The 22,740-nt window shown below is 37.2% G+C and overlaps 1 protein-coding gene across 5 annotated transcripts in view; it reads left to right on the top strand.

Annotated features, from left to right (window-relative positions):
* LOC145285862 (uncharacterized) overlaps positions 1–22,740 on the top strand; it is a 182,143-nt gene that overhangs the window by 91,986 nt on the left and 67,417 nt on the right. The window contains exon 1 of one of the 5 annotated variants that reach the window (XM_080134304.1): positions 2,149–2,847. The exons of 3 other annotated variants lie outside the window; for them this stretch is intronic. The gene's annotated coding sequence lies outside the window, so the exon portion shown is untranslated. Of the gene's footprint in view, positions 1–2,148; positions 2,848–22,740 lie in introns of those variants that run through there. One more of the 5 variants, XM_080134306.1, reaches the window with a different exon arrangement.

Genomic DNA, 22,740 nt, shown 5'->3' on the forward strand with positions numbered 1-22,740 from the left:
CGGGCAAAGCCAGTCGCTCCCGCTAGTAGCACAGTAAGAATATGACGTCTCAAATTGTTAATAATGTTCAATCTCATACAGAGAGTTCCCTACATGTGAGGTTTTATTTGTTGGTTGGTGTCTCACGCTTTCAAACGGTGTTTCGGTCTGTAACAGAACCGAACTGAAATGGCCCTCATCTTAGCCGGGTTGAATCAGCTTCCTCCAAAGAGGGAAGTTTCGTGAAAATATCAAATCCACAAGCAGTCCATACTCGCTTGTACATTCCTGTCAGGGGAGATGACGATGTTAGGTTTTTGTAATTCCTGCAGGAAGGTATCAGCGTACTCCTTCATATAGCGCTAATTCTGAAATGGTCACCCATCTGGTACTCGCAAAGCACAACGTCACTTAACTTTAGTGATTTAACGAGAACAGAAGTGTCAACATGTTTATGGAAGTGTTAAGTTTTAAATGTCATTTTTGTACATCTGCCACGTTTACATTTAAAATGATAGTTTAGATGCGTCCATGCATATTTATAAGATGTTCTGTCCGTCGTTGATCAATTTGTACATAGGACCATCGTAATTTGAAAAAAAAAAATTTCCTTTAGTCTGCCAAAATATGAGACTCTGGGTCTTTTTTTTGGCATTTGGCCTAAGATTAAAGTGTAGTATCTTTTCTGGTGCTGCTACACTTCGTCGTTTCTGTCCCCAGGCAGTGTAGGAGAAATCTTTCTGGACTGCGGCAATAGTATTTTGTATCAATCTAGAATACTTGTTTTAGAAAGCTAGATTTTTCCGCCACATTAAAAACCAATATTGTGTCCAACTCTGCCCTCGTGGGGAGACAAGTAAATAGTGAGTCGGAGTCTTTTCCCCTGTCACGTGATATTTTTTGAAGTTTTAATACCCCTGTCACGTGATATTTTCCTCGTTGTACCCGTTCGTTCCTCGTGATAGCATCTTCCTTACCTCCAACTTTGATATAGTCTAGGATATCTAGTGCTAACTGGACGCCCAGCGTTGCCCAGTCGTAAAATACGCTTAAATACGATATTTTAATTTATACAGATTGCGTATGTATCATTATAAAAAGCAATCCTCTATTTAATATTATATATTATGAGGAATAATTTGCCTAGTGGACTACTTCGCAAAAAAAAAAAGAAATTAAATAATAATTCCGTCTGTATTTGTTTACAATATGACGTCAGCTGATATTTGGGCTTGACAATCTTAAAAATAGTCTTCCTTCTCTTATTGATAACAAAAAAGAATTTTTACAAGAGAATATTTTACATTACACCGGCCAAGGTTAAACCGATGTAACGTAAAATATTCCCCTGTAAAAAATTTTTTTTTTATCTACAAGAGAAGAAAGACTATTTTTAAGATCGTATTTTTTTCGATTTTCGATACTTATCGGATAAATTTCTGTACAAAACATATCTAAGAACACTGCCAGACATATAAATTAGCTTTGTGTCAAGTTAACAAAAGATGGGCTCAGCCGTTTCGGAACCTATGATGAACTCTCTCTCTCTCTCTCTCTCTCTCTCTCTCTCTCTCTCTCTCTCTCTCTCTCTCTCTCTCTCTCACACACACACACACAAAGTAACTTTTATATGATAGTAGAGATATGTTAATTCGTCATGATCATGATACCATCCTTCACGCATCATTCTTTGATGTGAGAAAATAGTGTAGTATCTGTTCTATTGTCATGAGACGATCCTCCAGGGCATTACCTCCTTCTTGGGGAGGTAGTTGGATAGCGCCTTGAACAGTACAGCATTACAGCAACACAATTTCCATTACAGGTGGTCGTTAAATGAAAAAGACCCGAGACTTTGTCGATCTGTCAGTCTGTCACGTTTCGGTTAAATATGTTTTTTTACTGAGGTTAATTCCTAACAAGGCATATCGCCACCTGGGCGTAAGGGACTACTATTTAAGACCATGTCTCGGAAAGATTAACAAGATATTTGTTTACGTTACATTTAAGCTTCTGCATCTCAGTAGAGTCAGGGAAGCAGTGTAGGAAGGAAAATCCAAAGCTTAGGCGATAAACGCGTAAACTGAAGTGGCGTATTTTAAGAATTCCGATTCTGGTTTGAAGTGTCTTCTCCTTTTTCTGCTGATTCCATAGTTGCTTGTGCGTCTCAAAGAAGGGCGGGGTCTGCCTCCCTTTGAAACAGTACTAATCAACTGGCAGGCGTTCTGAAGGATTTTAGATCTGCAGTCAGTCAAACCACGTGTTCTGAGGCTGCGGAATTCTTCCGTTATTTTTCTTGCCCCCCCCCTCTCCCAAGCCCCCTCCCCAAGCCCCCTCCCCGCCGGAAACTTGATGCGGAAGAGGAGGTCGGTTTTCTTACGTAGTCTTTTCTCTCCGTCCTACCCCTTTCATCTTGACGTTCTCCCTCTCTCTATGTTTCGCTCTCTCTCCGCTGATTTCATTCTCCTTAAAATGCGGCAGGCTTTTAAAATGGAACGAATTAAAGGTGAAAGGGGAACACTGAACGCGACTTCCCAATAATCGATAATTCACCAGGTTAGTACGAAAAAAAAAAAAAAGCATCCTAATCTCGAGGATTAAAAACACCAGCTGGCAAAAAAAAAAAAAAAGGCTCTTAAAAAAGGTCGGGATTAGAAGAGACGAGAACCGCACGTACCAAAGCAGGTAAATAAGTGACGTATGAATTTACCTGGTGCTTCAAAAGAAAGTCTTTACTTGTCTACAAACGACGAATTTTTTTTTTATGAAATAACAAATGAAAGTATTGATTTCGACCTGACCAGAAAACAAACAACACCACACGGAATATCATTTCTTTGACACGTCATTTATTTAAAAACCTCTAAGGTTAGTACTATATAATCACGCGCACCTTATGATGCATGGCAGCGTATATTTTTATTGTAAACTTTTTATTGTGCGATAATGAATAACAATAATTTAATAAGAAATAACTAGTACATCTCGCCGTTTTGTTTACCAAATCTCTTCGCTATTTTTTGTAGATTTTAGAAGCAAGGTGTGTGTGTGTGTGTGTGTGTGTGTGTGTGTGTGTGTGTGTGCTGCATTGTTTTTAAGTATACAAAAAATAGCGGACTGATTTTATAATCACAACAGCGAGTCCTAGTGATTTGTAATTATATATATATATATATATATATATATATATATATATATATATATATGAGGATGGCGAAAGATGTCTAGGGTTTAAAAGAATTCTTTTTTCCGCTATTTGTAAATTTTGTACCACAAACTCTTTTAATATATATATATATATATATATATATATATATATATATATATATATATATATATATATATATATATAAGGACAAAATCATTATGTCGCCCTGGCAGTAATGCTCTATTTCCTTCCCCTTGGGTGAGCACTTACCGTTTTAGGCCAAGATATGCTGCAAATCCGACATCTATAATCTAAAATCCTTGATTGTATACCCCCAAATACTCAAGTATAAGTTCTAGTACTGAAAACTATTAATTCAAAGATTGATAGTTTACATATGATTGGATGGCCTCCCTTTTAATTTAGGTGGCAATTCTCTCTTCGTCCTCTGCGTGCAACTGTTCTAATCTCTGCACACTCCACAAACACGTACGTACATTATATATTTTTTTTTCAGTATGGAAATCATAAATAATAATAATAATAATAATAATAATAATAATAATAATAATAATAATACTATATTATTATTATTGGCTCACGTGGAACTTTTACACAAGCCATCAAAGATCTCCGATTGAAAACCTGTGGTGTTCCTTGGAAGCTGAGTGACAACAAGTCTCCACAGACATGTAGCACACTCAATCTCCTTCGATAGCATTTGTAAATAAATTGGTGTTATCGCAACAACCTCTCACCATTAATTTCTCGCTGGCAGCGGCCATTGGTCTACACTGGAATTTGAGTGGCACTAAGCCACCCCATGGTCCCAATTCTCTTTGCGCTTGTCCAGCGGAGATCTGATCAGCATTCTCTCCTAGGTCTTTCCATCGTCCTTGACCCTTCTCGGCTATTTGATATCACACGTTTTTTTTTTTTGCGGGGGCAGTGATGGGATTATGGGAAGTGATGGGTGATGGGGATGTAGAACTTGTAGATATGCAGCTTCAGTATTCTTCGTTCCCTATAACGCTTCTTCATGTTTTGCCTCTGCAGCAGTTTGTCTCACTCATGCATGTGGTTCATGTGTATTATTCTCCGCATTCAAGGATTTTTCTTAATATTTCAGCTGTTTTCATTATCGTTAATTGTTGTACCTTTGAAGCCATTCCTCTGATTCCAATTTCTCCCATTCTTTTTTGAAAGTTTTTCGGAATTGTTCCTAGTTCTTTTACTATTATAGGTATTATTTTGATTTTCTTCATCATCCAAATCCGGTTCAACTCTCTGGCTAGCTCTGTGTATTTGCTCCGTTTTTCCTTTTCCTTCACACTCACCCTGTGGTCAGCTAGGAAAGCAAAATGTTAATTATTACGACATCCGGTCTTCTTGCTTGGATGGGTTTATCCATCTATATATCCATGTCCCATTGGATTTTGTGGTTCTCATTTTCGAGTACTGTTGTGGCTTATGTTTGTACCACTTGTCTGAGCGTTTGAGATGCACTTGTTTGCATAATTTCCAGTGTACTACCCTTCCAACTTGGTCATGTCTGTTCTTGTATTCCTTTTGGGCCAGTTTGCTGCATTCGCGTACTATTTGGTTCATCGTTTTGTCTTTTTGTCCACAGAGTCTGCATGTGCTGTTTTCTTGTGTTTTATCGATCTTTGCTTTGATATGGTTGGTTCTTATCGAGTTATCTTGTGCTGCAGTTATTAGAGATTCAGTTTATCGGTTTATATGTCCTTTTCGCATCCATGTCCAAGTGTTTTCGTTATTCTCATCTTTTGTCATTCTTATGAATCTTCCGTGGAGTTGTTTCTCTTCCCACATCTCTTAGCTTGTTTCATCCTTTATCTCTCTGTTTTATGTTTTGTTGATGTTTTCTTGTTGCCATAATTATCCTTTCAATATTTTGCATTATGTATTTTTCTAGTTCTTTTTTGTGTCACTCACACAGTCTTCTATGTAGACTAGTTCTCTCCCGCCGTCTTTCCTTTTCACGTAGAGTTTGTCAACATCATCCTTTGGGTGTAGTGCATTTTTCATGGTCATGAGTTTCCTGGTCTTCTGATCGAGTTGTCTCAGTTCTTCTTTTGTCCAACCCCACAAACGGTCCAGAGTATCTTACTAGTGATACTGCCCATGTATATATACCTTTTATTGGGTTTCTGCTATATAATTTCGTTTCCAGTTTCGTTCTCCTGAGGTATTCCTTTCCAGTTTTCTCTTTCATTTCAGTTGCTCTGATAGTGTCCACTTCCATAATTCCCAAGTATTTATAGTCGTCTTGTTCCCCTAGTGCCCTCATTTCTGTTTGGTTGGGTAGTTCCATGCCTTCTGTCGTTTCCAGTTTTCCCTTTCTTATAACTAGTAGTGCGCACTTTTCCATTCCAAATTCCATCTGGTTATCTTGGCTGAAGATCCTGGTAGTGTTAATTAGTGCCTGTTGTTATTATTATTATTATTATTATTATTATTATTATTATTAGACTCCAAGGAACACCACCACTTGTTGACAGTCAGCAATCTCTGATGATGACCTGTGTGAGAACTCCTAGGGAGTAACAATAATAACAATAATTACGATAATAGTGATAATATATATGTAAAGAGAATGTATTTTTTATAAAATTAGTGTAGTGTAAACAGTTGTAGTGTTTAAGACCTAACAGGTCACGAGGGCATTTACTTTGTGAAAACAAAATTTTCAATTTTCGTTCAGTAAACCAAAAGTTATGATGAATTTTCTGGTGTTCAAAATCGTAAAAAAGCGTAAGGAGGTGAGCAACGTTTTTTATGACTGGTTTCCATAGCAACCACGTCGCTTCAGCGACTACTGTTGCTACTAATTCACTGCTGTCGCTAAAAGAGAAGTAATAAGTCAAACAGAAAGAATGAAAGTATAAAAGGGAGATAACGGGGGGGGGGGGGTATTGAAAGCAGACGAGTGCGTACATTGTTATTACATATGTGTTTATGGGGGCAAATAAATAAGACTAAAATTAAACAAAAAACAAATGAATTTATTGAAAGCCTGGAAAAATCATATATTACAATAGAAAAATGCAAGCATGAAAAGTAATATGGTTAAGCTTAAACATGGAAAGGCAAAGGACTAGTTGTTAAAACTGGAAAAGAAAAGGACAAGATATTCTAGTAAAAATATAATAAATTTATAACTTAAAATATTGCAGCATTAAGAATTTTTTTAAATTCAATTCATAACATTATATAACCAATTCTTAATGCTGCAATATTTTAAATTATAAATTTAATATATTTTTTACTAGCATATCTTGTCCTTTTCTTTTCCAGTTTTAACAACTAGTCCTTTACTTTTCCATGTTTAAGCTTAACCATATTACTTTTCATGCTCGCATCTTTCTATTGTAATATATATATATATATATATATATATATATATATATATATATATATATATATATATATATTACTATACTGTATTCTTTGTCTTGCATACAATAAAATTTCTATATTTGAAATTTAACTTTTTCAAATCACAAATTTTAAATTCCTAAATTATGATATATATATATATATATATATATATATATATATAGTCATCCACATACAGTACTGTTTCGCAGCTCATCAGTGCGGCTAGACAGGCAACTACCTCAAGCCAGGATTGAAACCCGACCGTCTGTACGGCAGTCAAGGCTCCTAACCATTACGCTACTGAACGAGTAGTGAATTTAACGATGTTTTTACATCGTCCGAAATACCTCCGCTCGATTTGTTTACACAAAGAGCATCGCTTATATGCTAATGGTAATTCGTGTATCACTTCTCAATATGCTCAACTCAAGATGAGGAGCATTATAGTCATCCACATATATATGGTCTGGTACCAAAAGTACTTAAGCTTTTATGCATTTTTATTCTCATATAATTTATATGCTAATTAACATATCGCAAAATAGATCTTATAATGATATTACTATTATAAAATTTACTTATATATATTATTAATATTTCATTTTATATATTCGTATACATAGTAACTGTATTGTATCTATATTTTCTTATTGGGGAAGTGGTATTTTCCACTGGAGAGCCATGTATTTTATAGCTGTCCTGTTTTAAAATCTCCGAAACAGCTACATGGTAGGCAGCTGATGATCCTCGTTTTCTATTTAACAATTGTGGTTAAGGTTTTTTTTCCTAATTCATTCTAACATAGTTAAGTTCTGTTTTACAATTGTAGATTTTTTTTCCTAATTCATTCTAACATAGTTAAGTTCTGTTTTACAATTGTAGATTTTTTTTCCTAATTCATTCTAACATAGTTAAGTTCTGTTTTACAATTGTAGATTTTTTTTTCCTGATTCATTCTAACATAGTTAAGTTCTGTTTTACAATTGTAGATATTTTTTTCCTAATTCATTCTAACATAGTTAAGTTCTGTTTTACAATTGTAGATTTTTTTTCCTAATTCATTCTAACATAGTTAAGTTCTGTTTTACAATTGTAGATTTTTTTTTCCTAATTCATTCTAACATAGTTAAGTTCTGTTTTACAATTGTAGATATTTTTTTCCTAATTCATTCTAACATAGTTAAGTTCTGTTTTACAATTGTAGATTTTTTTTTCCTAATTCATTCTAACATAGTTAAGTTCTGTTTTACAATTGTAGATTTTTTTTCCTAATTCATTCTAACATAGTTAAGTTCTGTTTTACAATTGTAGATTTTTTTTTCCTAATTCATTCTAACATAGTTAAGTTCTGTTTTACAATTGTAGATTTTTTTAGAAATCGACTTATGCAAGTGATAAGTCTGCGATAGGTTAAATTTAGTTTGTTTTGGGGGGGAATTTAAACATTCTTTATTTTTATTTTTACCTGTGTGTGTGTGTGTGTGTGTGTGTGTGTGTGTGTGTGTGTTTGTGTGTGTGTGTGTGTGTGTGTGTGTGTGTGTGTGTGTGTTTATATATATATATATGTATATGCCATGTCGTGTCATATGCTACTGGTACCATGTAACCCAGTACTACCTGCTTCATGGTCAGGTCATCGACGACTAAACTGGTTCCCCCACCAGACTTGTTTGGTGAGGAGGGTGGCTAGTCTCCCTGAAGGATTAAAAACAAGACCTTCCAAAGGGCGAATGAACCCTTTTCCGGGGGTCAACGGCCAACTAGCACCATGTGTGTTTGTGTGTATGTATGTGTGTGTTGGGGTGGAGAGGGCTCCTGTAAGCCGTGGTGAAGGCAACTTTTCTAGGAGAAGCAAATCTCTGATTTAAAAAAAAAAAATAAAACGGTAGACCAGTATCCGCATTAAGCTGATCTGCAGTTTAACTTGTTGCTGGCTATCTTTCTACTGCTTGTTGCTGGATCTCAACATTTTGAACCGAGAGAGAGAGAGACTTAGCTGCCGTACAAAGCTAAGACTCTGTAACATCATTTGTGTATAGATACTCCCTCAGGCATTTGTCTATAAAAATGGTCCTGTGGCGATGGAAAAGTTATGACGTGTGGAGGCTTGAAATGCTGGAAGCATGTAATAATTGATCTCAATGACCGTCTTTAGTGTCATGCTTGCTTGAGCTTATGAATTCACCGGTAGGACTAAAAAAAAAAAGTCATTTTTGGGCTCATGGACTTTAAGTGTCTGAGGGAGTGGCACTCGTCTGACAAGACGTTGCAATCATCATATATGTATATATGCCTAGAATATTCGGACGATATCAAAACATCGTTAAACTCACTACTCGTTCAAGCAGCCACCAATAGCGTAATGGTTAGAAGCCTTGACTGCCGTATAAACGGTCGGGTTTCAATCCTGGCTTGAGGTAGTTGCCTGTCTAGCCGCACTGATGAGCTGTGAAACAGCGAAACAGTACTGTATGTGGATGTATATATATATATATATATATATATATATATATATATCCCTACTATTATATAAAATGGCATAATTGCGTTTACACACCGATTCTCGTCAGATCACCGAAGTTAAGCAACGTTGAACCTGGTTAGTACCAGATGAGTGACCATTTGGGAATTCTAGGCACTGTATGTGCTCCGCTTATATCGGCATTTGTTTCCAGTCGTCCTGTACATACACTTCACTTGCCACTGGTATTTAACAATGTCGACTGAGGAGAGGTGTAGTTGGAGATTGCGCACCTCCTTCCACAAAAATTTCACGCGCAAGCACCTCTTCCTGGGTATCCATAGTTTGTTAAAGACTGAAGGAGCCTGTAGTAGTGCATATAAAAGGAACTTTATGCGTGTTCGTTCCCTATAGACTCGAAAACGGCTGGGCCTATTCCTGTGAAATTTCACACCAAAGGTACTTCATGTAAGTATTGATAATTGATAATTGAAATAATCCGCTGAAAGAAGGAACAGGCGATTTTGACCAAAGTTTACATCTTACACAGATTGACATCACACGTGCATTTAAGAAGTTTTATCATTACATAGGCAAAAAGGTCCAGCATATAAAATCAATAGGTCCGTTTATATGAAGGCGTACGAGGTTGCCGATAGTCAACCCAAAATTCACTTTAGCCAGAAAATCGTGAAATAAAATGAAAACTACTTTCATTATTGAAATGACTCAACATTCTAAAAGTTATTAAATATTAGAGAACCTACACTAAAATGAAACTATTTAAAAAATAATTAGATGCTTTTATAACTAATATAGTCATCCAGCAAGTCATGACGGGGTTATGCTAAAGAATTATCGTTTAGTTTTGTCCTGGATTAATTTCTATAATCTAATTTATAAAACTCACTATGTCTGTCTGTCTGTCTCCATATTTTCAAACTATCTCCTCCGAAACTAAAAGTCGCAGAGTGGTGCTAGGGGCCTCGAATGATTGGATTTTTTCATGGGCCGTTCTTTTATGGGTCTTTAGCCGGTTAAAATAGTTTTTAAGGGGTTAAAAAGGGGTCAAAATTGAAAATGTCGTTATACATTTTGTAAATTCATATTATTTTCTTTTTAATCAGTTCATATGCGCGTCATGTTGGTACAGTGGTAACGTCACCAGCTTTGAATGATACAGTTTTGCTTTTGGTTTCGATTCTAGCTGATGGCACACAACTATATATATATATATATATATATATATATATATATATATATATATATATATTACTTTGGAAATCACGACCCTATAATAAAATCTGCGAAGTCTGAACAAATTAAAATATCATATTTAAGCATATTTTACGATCAGGCAAACCCGTCCCCCCCACCCACCCCCGCATTAGTTTGAAATAATAGAAAATCTGAATTCTTTTAATCCTTAAACAAAGCTAAAAAAAAAAAAATACATCTCCACATAATCAATGTGGTTGTTTTTATCGGCTTATTTGTAATTACTGCACATTCCATTCTTAACATTGCTCTGCACGTGTACATCATCAAATGACATTCGTTTGTTCAATATGTCGCCAGTGGCAATATTGCATTTTTTTTTTTCAGCTATTCTTATTTAAGCTCTTTGCAAGGTCAATAAGGGTTAGGGTTTGTATTGAAACCGCAAGAACTTGGACATCAGGGTCAGAAAGTGGGATTGAGAAGTCGGCTCCCCACAGGAGGAGTACTTTTCTGACCTGCAAAAAAAAAAAAAAAAAAAAATGCGCCTGGGCATTCTCGTCGGCATTCCCCAGTGAGGGCACCTCAGGCTATCAGCAATAAACTAACCCCCTTTCTCAAAGAGAGAAGGCAAGGCCTGGTAGGGTGGACCTCATAGAACTGTGCAGAACTTTCCTCCCACCACAAAACATACAGGGCAGGGACCGGATCATTACAGGACTGGTCTAATCTCTGTTGATTTTGGGGATCCAGGATAAAGATAGGTAAACTCATCAGTTCACAATCTCTCTCTCTCTCTCTCTTTCTCTATCTCTCTCTCTCTCTCTCTCTCTGTAGTTATATATATATATTTATTTACTATAATAATTATTCCTAATTTCTAAAGCATCTTGGCCTTTTTGGTCAAGATTTGTCTGTACTTCCTCTCCCTGCAGAACGACTAACCCGCTTACAAGGGCGCCTCGATTCACTTTTGTGGAACGAGGGTAAGCATTATGTCTGCAGAGAGGTCTGTGTTCAAAGTCTGAGCGAGGGAGGCCTGGGTCAGCCCAGTCTCTTGTGTCATAGAAACGCCGAGAGATTGGCTTTCCTGGGTCGTTCGCTTGAAGGAGACGCTCCTTGGGTCCCTGTGGTTGAGAACTCGTTTCCCAATCTCAAACCCAACCCTTCGGTAGAAGGTCGTCGTAGACCGAAGGGGGAGTCCAAGTTCTTCTCCGAATGCCGAACCGCTCTTAGAGCTTTGCCGGGGACCAATGTCCTCGATCAGCCAAGGAAGAAACTGTATCGGGATTTAGTGGAGGGGACCGCGAAGGATCCACTTTGTAGGCGGATGGGATGGTCGATGGAGGTTGTCCGTTCTCAATGGTGTTGGGCACCGGGACGGGAGGTTCTGAATAACTCGGAATTCTCCCTGACTTGGCGACTGGTCCGAAATGCGCTGCCCCTCTTCGACGTACTTTTCCGGTATAAAGAACATACTAGTCGCTTCTGTCCGTGCTGTGACAAACGCGAGCCCGAAACAATCGAGCACGCGTTTTTTAGTTGCAGCCGGATACAGCCCCTATTAAAGTATGTCGAGGGGGTAACAGCTCGCATCGATGCCGAGTGTCTGCTCGATCTCGACGTAGGAACTTTTGTGTACAACATGGAGCCGCCGTTCCCCAGGGAGGAAAGTTTGGTTTTCCTGGCGATCCTAGCAGTAGCGCGCATGACCATTTGGATCGCGCGCCTCAAGTTGGTCCACGAAGGGACATCTGTTCCTGATCGGGATCTGATCGTTTACTTTAAACATTTGCTTAAAGTAAAGATCAGATGCGATTGGAAGAGATTGCCTAGAGTGGAATTTGACAAGAGGTAGGTGCACAGCACTAGTTTGTGCATCCGTCGAGGAGCCAAGTTTCAATACGTGTTCCCTCCTTAGGCATGGCATGGGCGGTGCTGGGTCCTACGGAACCCATCCCGCCTAGGTTAGCATTATAAGTTCAGTAAAGTAACTCTTGACTGGTGGTACAAATGAGATCCTGTTCCTGATTTTATTTTTTGGTATTAGAGAACCTCTGAGTCTGCCCAACCCCCCTGCTCCTCATCTTTATTTTCTGATACCCCCGGTCATCCCCCTACTCAGAGGTCACCTTCCTACCCCCTCCATCCGTTGCTTTATTTTCTCCCACCTCCATTAAGGCGACTTCCCCAAACCCCATTAGGGATGCTCTGCTTGTTTTCGGTTCCCCGGAAAACAGTGGGGGATCTAGCCACATAGAATAGTACAGGGGGGTCTTACTAACAACACATTAGTAGTTTTTTCCTTATTTTTGAAATGAACATTTTCATTAGTTTTTTCCCACTCCACGAACATTTTATGCCAATTAATTCAAGAACTCTTTCTAATGAAATCGAACTTTATTTTCTCACACATACACACAAAAAAAAAAAAAAAAAAAAAATGCACACACAACATACAGAAATGAATATACAAATTGTACATAGTTAAATTTTACATTGAACGCTGGGGTTATTAGTTAGATTAGGATCCACAGAGTGATTGAGGTATTTTGGTAAATGTTGCCAGTCAAGAGTAAGACTTCAAAGTCTCATCTGTTACATAGTCAAAAAGACCCTGTACCCTCCCCCTCCCAATTTCTTGTAGGGCCTTGTGCCTAATTTTGTTGAATTGAATTTTTTGTACGTTTTTTTATGTTCAATTTTTTCTTTCTCAATAAAATATATAAACAAGATCAAAGTGTAGTATCTGTTCTTCAGATGCTGCACTTCCATTTCTTGTTCTCTTTTGGTGGAGGAGAAATTCTTCACGACTGAGACAATTTTTATTTTTGTACCTTTTCTCCACGTTAAAAAACGACCCTGGTGTCTAACTCTGTCCCGTGGGGAGGCATAGTAAATAGGTACTATAATAATTATTAAATACCTACAGACACTAGTGTTTCATACTTTCGGGAATCATCAGTGTAGGGTGTCATGATTACCACCAGTCGGGAGATTCGAACCCGGCAACAAAGCCATCTCTGAGTGCATTAGCAAAGAACAAACCCACACGACCACCATCAAACGCGAGAAATATCGTTGAAATTTAAACATTTATTTTTAAATATCTTAATGTTTGTCAGAGTGATCTAATGATTATAATATCACGATCTGCGCACACATATATATATATATATATATATATATATATATATATATATATATATATATATTTATATAGAAAAATTTACATGGACACAATACTGGACATGCTAATGTTTCAGTTCTCTTCCACTGAAGGAGTCCAGTTCTTAAATCTTAAAAACTGGACATCTTCAGTGAAAGACAAACTTAAGTGTCACTTGATGAGGACTTGACCGATCATCTGTCTGAAATAAAAAATATATTTTGCTCTTTTTTATTGAGCACTCTTAATAACCTCATTAAATTTATGAGTTTTCTCTCTTGAATATATATATATATATATATATATATATATATATATATATATATATATATATATATATATAAATTCAAAATGGCGCAATGTAAACATATTATAAGGTATTTACAGCTTCTCTTCCAATTTTCGGATTTTAATCATGTCAAAACGCACTTTGTTTCCTTTTGATGGATTGATTGTTGCTATTTTTTCCTGATGAGTTAAGGGCAAAATAGATTCACTGATTGATATAATAATTAAGTGATTGATTTTGTGCTACGAAACAGATACTGTCAAGAATTGTAAATGTCAAGGAATAAATTATAAATGTTAAAGGAATAAATTATAAGAGGCTTTGAAATATAGACTTTTGTCATTCATTCACACACACACACACACACACACACACATATATATATATATATATATATATATATATATATATACTAGCAAAAGTAACCGTCGTTGACTGGGTTCAAAAACAGCCTACAGAAAATGGACTCTGATTTATGAAAGTATGATAGGTTATGAAAAGGAAGGGTTGTAAAGAGATAGCTTCGAATTTGGAGGTATCAAAACCAAAGCAAAGTAAAAATAAAATAGATAAACCCCATAATTTATTATACCATACCTGTTCACACTGAAACACTTATCAAAAATATTCTGTAGATCTATATTAAAAAACCTTGTTAAACTTTGTGACATATTTCCATTCTATGGAAGTCAGGCGCGAACGAACACCCCATAATTTTATTATACCATATTTCTTCAAACTGAAACATAATTATCAAAATATACTTATGCAGATAGATATGAAAAGTCTTTATTAAAGTTTGTGTCTATTTCCATTCTATGGAGGCCAGGCGCGAACGCAGACCCCACAATTTTATTATACCATCCCTATTTAAGTTAAAACATACTTATCAAAGTATTCTTATGTACATCTATATCAAAAACACTTGTAAACATTTATTTTTAATTTTTAAATTTTTTATTTCCATACTTTGTGGACCTGGCGCGTACGCAGACCCCACAATTTTAATGAACCACTGTTCTGCCAGATCAAACATACCCATTCCTGTGTCTCGATACATCTGTTATCATTATATGTGATCAGTTTTCTATAATAGTCAACCATATAGGAGCCTGTTCGTGACTAGACACACACACAGACGTTCAGCTTTATATTATAGATCATATATATATATGTATATATACATATATATATATATATATATATATATATATTATAATGAAATAATAATATATATATATATATTATAATGAAATAATAATAATAATATATATATATATATATTATAATGAAATAATAATATTCTTTTATACCTACAGACACTAGTTTTCTATGCTGACTCAATCATCAGTGTATGGTGTCAATTTCTGCTGGTCAAGAGATTTGAACTCAGCTACGAAGCCATATTTGACTCCATTTGTAAAGCCTTTACGCCCAGACAGTTAAACAATTCCCATGAGAATGAAAGGAATTACGCACTAATAAACGCTTAATTCAGACGCAGACAAGAAGACAAATCCAAAGTGTTCGAACGACAGAAGTTATCATAAACACAACTTGACTGCCTCGTAGTTTATACTTCCCAGGCAGTGTCCATCCTTAAGTATTCTTAAAGGGGCTTGATAATTATAATTAAATAATAATTATTCTTTTACTAGTGTTTAATTGCTTACGCAATCATCAGTGTAGGAAGTGACAATTTCTACCAGTTGGGAGATTCGAACCCAGCCACAAAGCCACCTTTCACTCTATTTATTAAGCCTTTACCTCTAGGCCACCAAACAATCGTTTTGAGAATGAATAAATTTTCAACAAATGCAAAAATGAAAAGGAGGACACAAATCTGAAGAATTAAACTTTATAGTTTTTTTTGTTTTTTTTTTAATTTCTATCAAATCAACAACTCAATTATTTGGTTTGTTTTTATTTTTATTTTTTAAATCAACAACTCAATTATTTGGTTTATTTGTTTATTTTGTATAAAATCAACAACTCAATTATTTGGTTTGCTTTTATTTTCTTATTTTTAAATCAACAACTCTACGGAATTGAAAAGGAAAATAAAGATGACAAGTGAAAGTCTCTTAAAATTCTCAATTTCAGGATAGGATGACGTGGCTACTAAAGTACTGTCAATTTTTGGTCTACAAACTTTTTACATGTATGCATGTGCAAATATACATTTATAAGTTAAAGTCTGTTTATTTTGAAAGTTTTGATATCCATCTGTCGATAGCGCAGATGGTAAGTAATAATGCTAGAGCACTAGTTTTGGTTTCGATTCTAGCTGATCGCACCCGAGTCATATTGCTTTTAAACATTTTAAATCACTGCTATATATTGGGTACAATATAATAATCAATAGAAAATTGGTTCTATAATAATCAATACGAAATTTGCATAAATTGAAATATCATATTTAAGCATATTTTACGACCGGCCAAAGCTGAGCTGCCTGCTAGTATATATATATATATAAATGTGTTTGTCTGTTTGTTACATCAATGTGGGAATAGTTAGATCATTCAAAATGCTGTCATCGGATATGCGGATGTGACATCGGGTTAGGGTTCGTATTATTTAGATTCTTCATACTACTGTTCTTATTCAGCTGTAAGTTATAATGATCTGAAAGTCGAAGGTTCAATCCTCAGCGCAGGCATTACTCAAAAGTAGAACCCCCCCCCATTTTCACCCCAAACAAGGCACAGTTGCCACTTTGATGTAGGGGCTACTATTAGGGACATAAGTTGCAGAGATACTATGTAGGGAGTTGAGCAGCAAGATGTCTGTTCACATTACACTTGAACTTCTGCATATCGGTGTTGTTGGGAAAGCAGAATCCCGGAAGGGAGTTCCAAAGTCTAGCAGTTCTGGGGAAGAAACTACTGGAGTAGAAAGCTTTGTTGGGGGTATTTACGTCGAGGGGGTACAAGTGCTTGTAGCTCATCAGAGCATTCACCACTAAAATACTTGTAGAACAGTCAGAGGGACGATTGCAAAAGATTGAAGCTTAAGTGATGGTTTGGAAACTATCAGGTTGGTGACTCTCTTTTGAATCCTGTCTAGGAGCGACAGACTAGCAGCAGAAGCACCAGCCCAAATGTGACAACAATACTCCATACATGGGCAAATGGTGGCCTTATAGAGTAAGTAGCTTTCTAGCACGATAGAGAGAGCCCACCTTCAGGATTTCTAATTGATCATGACTGACATAACGACAGCATATTATCCAAGTGGATTAAATAAAGAATTATGTTCAAATCAAGCGCGTTTGACAGAAAAATTCCCAAGTTCAACAAAATACATTTGAAGAAGATGAAATAATAGTCCGAATTATTCAAATAATTCAAATTATCAATTCTCTTTTTTATTATTTTTTTTATTACATTTTCACCCCAAACAAGGCATATTGCCACTTTGGTGTAGGGGGCTACTATCAGGGACCTAAGTTCTAGGGGTACTATGTAGAGAGTTACACTTGAACTTCTGCATGTCAGTTCAGTTGGGGAAGCAGGAAATCGGAAGAGAATTCCAAAATCCTGCCGTTCTCGGGAAGAAGCTATTAGAGTAAAAGGCTTTCTTACATCTAGGGATCTCATCTCAAAAATTCAGAAAATAGGCAGAGGTGATCGAAAGTTTCCAATCACCCAACATCTTCAACACTCATTGGCCAGGATACCATAAGGATCATCGTTCACACGGCACTTAGTAGATTTTTTTTTTTTACACAGTGGTCACCACTTATCAAGGCCCGGAAGCCACTCAGGGATAAAGGTTATTGCAAGTACATTACGTTAGTGTGGAGATTTGATGAAGTGTTTACTTAAGGGGGCAGTTCATTAGGAATTTGTTAACGTTGGACTTGAACACATCCAAGTTGTAGTCAGGTGGGAAACAGGCAGACGGAACAGAGTTCCACAGGTGTGCAGTTTTAAGAAAGAAGCTTTGTTCATGGAATCCACGTTTTGATTTAGGCACAGATAAAGAGTGGGGAGGAAATTTTTGACAGTGGATTCAGCTAGACGGGTGTTTTTCGTGAAAGATTGGCGAGGGGGGACCAGAGATTGGAGTTTAGACGAGCACCTGCCATGGAAATAACGATAAAACAAGGATAGGCTCACAACGTCTCTTCTGTGGGAGAGAGGTTGCAGAGTAGAGAAAAGGGCATCCGCCACTAGGCCACGAAGTCTATTTTGTACTCTGTCAAGGCAGGATAAGCTGTTTTTAGCAGCTCCTGCCCAGATATGGCAGCAGTATTCCATCCTTGGACGTACTTGGCTTTTATATAGATAGAGAATTGCATCAGTAGTGAGATATCTTCTGGAGCGGTAGAAGGATCCCACCATCTTTCTAGCGACCTTGGCAACAGACTTGATGTACGTGTTCCATTTCAGATCAGGAGTAAAGGTCAAACCCAGCAGCTTGTCAAAACACAGGGCCTCTCCCAGATGAGAGCCATCCATCCCAATTGATGCCAGATGGGGATCAGAGCATAGATCCTTACTTTGGTGTGGTGCCAATCAGTCTCCTGTGCATCACGAGTAAGTTGCATAAAAATAAACAGAGAAGTGATCAACCACCTCAGCAAAAATAACCTATTGAGTGACATGTAATATGGTTCCTATTCTGTGAGATCTACAGCTGGTTTACTAACTGTTGTATCACAGAGGATTAATGAATCTCTCAACAGAGGCTTCATTTCTAGAGTAATAGCTCTTGACATATCAAAGGCTTTTGATTGATACAGTATGGTATAAAGATCTACTTCACAAGATCGCCAGCTATGGAATAGCTGGAAATGTTCTCTCAATTATTAAATCCTTTTTCTCTGATAGGCTTATAAAAGTAGTTGTTGATGGGCAGAAATCAGAAACCCATTGTATTAACGCTGGAGTCCGTCAAGGTTCCATCCTGGGCCCAACTCTTCCTGATCTTCAATGATCTCCCAAATCACATTCTTAAATCATTCGTAGACATTTATGCAGACGACACGACAATCTATGGTAACATTTCAAAGGCCAGCAATGACCAAGATCTTTCTGATTCTCTCTTTTCTGATCTTGAGAACGTTGTGCAATGGGAAAAAATGTGGCTGGTTAATTTTAATGCATCGAAAACCAAGCTTCTTTCTTTTCATCATAATCACTCTGGCTCTCATCATGCCAAATTGAAATAAATGGTTCTCCTTTTGGAGAAGCTCCATGTCTTTACAAGCTTCTGGAACCTATCTCCACTCCTGATCTGAAATGAGGCATATACATCAAATCCGTTGCCAATATTGATGGGAAAATGGTTGGATCATTCTACTGCTCCAGTAGGTATCTCACTGCCGATACAATCCTCTATCTGTATCGATCAATGCTTCCGTTCACTCGAAAGACAAAGGATACCCCTGTAGGGGCAGTTCGCATGTAATTGGGAGGCAAGGGTCCTGCAATCTCTAACCACACCTCTCCTGAATCGATACTGTTTGGGTCCAATGGCAAGGGGAAGACCAGGACTACTGGAAACAATGCCGAGATAAGCGGAGAGCACATAAAGAACCTGGAAGTCCCAAATGGTCACTCACTTAGTACTGACCAGGCTCAACGTTGCTTAACTTCGGTGATCCAGCGGGAACCGGTGTGTCAACATGATTATGCCGTATTCTATCTGTATAAGAACCAGATAGTTCTAAAATGGAGTACTGTTGCCACATCTGGGTAGGAGCTGCTCGGAGCACACTATCCTGCCTTGATAGAGTTCAAAACCAGTTTTGAAACCTAGTAGGTGATGTCCTTTTCTCTTCCCTGCAACCTCTTTCCCACAAAAGAGACGTTGCGAGTTTGTCTCTGGTCTATCGCTATTTTCATAGCAAGTGTTTTACTGAACTCAAATCTATGGTTCCCTCTTGCCAATCTTTCACAAAAAAACACTCGACTAGCTACAACCACTATATATGATTTGCCCCACCTTTTATCTTTGCCTGAATCTAAACGCATACTCCATTAGCAAAACTTCTTTCTCAGAACTGCCCACTTATGAAACACTGTTCTGCTGGCCTGCTTCCCAGTTGAATACAACATAGTAACCTTCAAATCCAATGCAAACAAGTTCTTGTTGAGTCGTCCCCATGAATAATCAAATTTATACCATAAACAATTACTATACTACAACGTTAAGTTCATTAACTCTTATCCTCAAGTGGCCTTCGGGCCTTGATAACTGGTGACTCCCAAGTAAAAAAAAAGATGTCATTTCAACCTTGATTCATGTCTCTTATGATGGTGGCAAGATATTTGAAGCCCTCAGTCTTTTCAATAACAGCACTGTTGAGGACGATGTATGTGTTTCTCTGTTGGGGTGAAGCCAGCAGGGAGTACTTTTGTCTTTAAGACATTCATTGTGATCTTAATCTGCGATGCAATATGTTGAAGCTCATTAATAGAAGATTGGACATCAGCAAATACGGGCTATGATTTGCAAAGTCGCAACCAACAATGACACTGGAAAACTCTTCTACGTCATTGTAGGTGACGTAATTGAACAACAACAACAACCACAACCACAACAACAACAACAGCATAGAAGACATCCTTTAGATTTCGCTCTTCATTAAAAGAACAAAGCAGCTAAATTATTCCTGGCAGTTTTTTAACAATCAAAAAAAAGACGTTAATTTCTGAATGATTTGGAAAGGGGTGGGGGGGGAGTCAGCGTAGAACACATTCCCCACTCACTCCGACATTTTTCTAATAGATTTTCATAGATTTTTTAAAACTTTCTCATGTAGACGCAATAGACAATGTAACATGAAATTTGAGAGTTAGAAAGATTATTTTAATGTTTTGCCACCAACCCATCGTCGTCGTCATCATCATCATCATCATCATCATCATCATCATCATCACAGCCAATTTTGGTTTCATTCCTGCTGGGAAATAAAAATAGAAAGACAAAATCTCCAATAACATTTTCATTTTGTAATTTGGTCGGAAAAACTGAATCTGATCCCACTTAATTCAGAAATAGTTCCTCACCCCCTCTCTCTCTCTCTCTCTCTCTCTCTCTCTCTCTCTCTCTCTCTCTCTCTCTCTCTCTCTATCTATCTATCTATCTATCTATCTATCTTTCTTTCTTTCTCTATCTATCTATCTATATATCTATCTATCTTTCTCTTTATCTATCTATCCCTATCTTTGTGTTTATCTCTCTCATATACACACGTACGTATATACGAATACATGTTAACACATTCATATTAACATTTAAATTAATACGTATGCAAACGTACTTATGGAGAAATTAATTTGGATTAAATCGAAAAAAATACGTGTAAAATAAAACTAAATTAGAATCCTACCTCACTTTGAAGAAGTCTATAAATAAAGACAAAATATCATGCATATGAGTATGATTTTATTTGTATCTGGCCAGCTATCCACATTTTTAAACGTGTTTTCTCAACATATATATATATATATATATATATATATATATATATATATATATATATATATATATCCTATTATAAATTTTCGTACTCTGTGTGTGTGTGAGAGAGAGAGAGAGTGTGTGTGTGTGTGTGTGTGTGTGTGTGCGTGTGTAACGCGGTTTATCTCAGCGTACAGGCAACCCACTCAGGCAAGTTAGGTACCGAAATGAAGCTTATAACCCAGCGGATGTTTTAGTGATATTTATATCCATGTTTGGTGTATAGAAATGCAAAAAAAAAATGCACAAAAATGCCAAAAAATAACGATTTACTAAAAAACGTTTTATTTATTGGATACTTTTCCGGTATTCACCGGAAGTTATTATCTCCCTTAATTAATTCGATTTAGTGTGTGTGTGTGTGTGTGTGTGTGCGAGAGAGAGACAGAGAGAGAGAGAGAGAGAGAGAAAGAAAGACAGACAGACATGGTTCGAAATAAAGCTTATGGCCCAGCGGATGTTTTAGTGATATTTACGAGGGGCATGCAATAAGTAATGCCCCTGACTCACTTCCCATAGCAGTAGAGCAACGAAACTTGGCAGTTATTAGTCTTTCTCTACATAGGAACCACCCAGAGTTATGCATTTCTCCCATAGTTTAATGCAGCTCTGGGGACCGTTTTTGTAGAACACCCCAGGTTGGTCCTCCAACCACTTCAGAAATCAAGCCTGCATCATCTGAGAAACGCTTTCCTTTCAAAAACAACTTCATGGCTGGGAAGAGATGAAAGTCAGAGTGTGCAAGGTCAGGAGAGTAGGGAGGATGGGCAGGATTTCATAACCACACACCCGTACTTCTGATCTGGAGCGTTGTCCTGCAGGAGGAGGGTAACTTTGCTGATCTTGCCCCGCTTCTTGATTTTGATAGCTTCCCTTAATTTCCTCAAAAGTGAAGCATAATAGGCTCCTGTAATTGTGGTACCCTTTGCCAGGAAATCTGTCATCACTACTCTGTGCTGGTTCCAGAAGACTGTGATCATGACCTTGCCAGCGGAGGGCTGCACCCTTGCCTTCTTTGGAGGTGGTGAGTCCAAGTGCTTCCACTGCATTGACTTGGATTTGGTCTCTGGATCATAGTGATGGACCCAGGTTTCATCCTGTGTAATCAGTCTTTTGAAAAACTTTGACTCATCTTCTTGGCACATCTCCAAATTCATCCTCAAGCACTCAACGCGTTCTCGCTTCTGGAATGGTGTGAACAACTTGCGAATCCATCTGGCACACACCTTATGCGTATGCAAATGGTCATGAATGATAGTTTCCACAGACCCTGTACTAATCTTGACATCTTGGGCTATTTGACAGACAGATGCCTCATCAATGGCAGAAGGGGGAGGCGACCAGGTCCGGGAGCTGTTTCCACAGACTTCCAGCCATGTTTGAATTCACGATGCCAGCGTTTTACAAGGTCATATGATGGGGCATTATCACCATGAGTTTCTTTAATTTCATTAAAAGTCTCCGGTGTGTGCGTCCTTTCAAATACAAAAACCGGATCACTGCTCGACATTAAACAGGCTCCATTTCACACCTGACTCAGTTCAAACACCTGTAAAACAGAAACTACAATTAGTTCAGAGCTGTAATTTGCCACATAA

Source organism: Euprymna scolopes, chromosome 10, assembly GCF_053919585.1.
Source record: "Euprymna scolopes isolate OS-2025 chromosome 10, ASM5391958v1, whole genome shotgun sequence".
Taxonomy (NCBI): Eukaryota; Metazoa; Mollusca; class Cephalopoda; order Sepiida; family Sepiolidae; genus Euprymna; species Euprymna scolopes.